This window comes from Acyrthosiphon pisum, chromosome A1 (genome assembly GCF_005508785.2).
Source record: "Acyrthosiphon pisum isolate AL4f chromosome A1, pea_aphid_22Mar2018_4r6ur, whole genome shotgun sequence".
Classification (NCBI taxonomy): Eukaryota; Metazoa; Arthropoda; class Insecta; order Hemiptera; family Aphididae; genus Acyrthosiphon; species Acyrthosiphon pisum.
In genome coordinates, this window is record NC_042494.1 from 107,973,084 (window position 1) to 107,974,475 (window position 1,392).

Consider the following 1,392-nt stretch of genomic DNA (forward strand, 5'->3'; position numbering starts at 1 on the left):
TTTGTATAAATGGTGTGGTTAAAAATATGGTATGTTCAAAGTTTGTAATCGTATATTATAAATTGTACATTATAAATTATTTATTATTGTTTTAAAATTTAATGTTGATTTTGTAAAATGATGAGGTTAAAAATTATAGTTGTATGTATATATATCATTTATGTATTGGTAAATTTATGTTTGCCAATTTTTGAACGAAGTCAAGACGTGTTATATTTTTGTTTTCAAATTCAGTCATAGTTTTTTTTAATAAATTCTTTTTTTTCTACATCCTCTCTTCGTTTGTCTCCTAAATTTGAACTTTGTATTTTAATATAAATGTCAGTTTGAACATTTTTCAATACTTCAACAAATTGGAAAATTTAAGGGTATGATGAATAAAACATGCCATTTAATTTCGAGTGAAACAATTCACATGCGTTGGTGGTACGCATTAACGAGTTTAAGAATTCGGCCCATATTGATGGTTGAAATTTACTGTCCAGCAAAATATAATTTTTTTCAAAGTAATTAAAAAAATTATCAACTCTTTCAACGTTAGGTCTTATAGCCATTAACGCAGGCTCTTACGGGACACGGGTGTTTCAGGTACTACCTACACAGGATGAAGCGCGCCCCTGATGCGGCTAGCCTGTACTGCCAACACCCTGAGGACACTGCGGAACACACGATATTTGATTGTGCTTACTGGGATCCGCTTCGGCTGCCAGTGAAGATGTTTGTTGGTAACCGAAATTTAACCCCGGGAGACGTCCAGGATTTGATGTGCGGCCCCTCTGATGTCCCGTTCAGCGAGAACGACCGGATACGGGCTGCCTCCCAACGTGCCACCCAATCCTTTTATGACATGGTTGACAACATTTTAACTTTTAAGCTGCAAGGAGCATGATCAAAGGATAGCTGAGACCGAACGAAGAGCGAATGCAGTGGCAGCCGCTCCAACTGACTGACTTTATTATTTATTGTATCGCATTGTATTGCATTGTATTGTACCTATTGTATTAATGTTTATTTTCAAGGTGAAGCAACCATAATTAGTTATGTGTTAAGAATGTGCATGTATTAACGTTTTTATTAAACATTAATAAACGATTGCAGCAGAGGAGTAGTAGTGTTCACACAGATCCTCCTCTGCTGTCGGTTCAAACGGAAAAAAAAAAAAAAAAAAGTCTTATAGCCATTAGGTATTCATAAAAACATTTATTAACCTCATCGAGTTTTAAAAATGAAAGACCAAAGAATAATTTCAAAAATTTTCCAACTTCAGATTTATTTTTAAAAACTGTAGACAACCCAAGACTTTGAATTTTTCTCCAGATTGATTGTCCTAGGTGAAATCTACAGCCTTTGCGTATAACATCAGGAAAAATATCCGAAACTGCTGAGTGTATA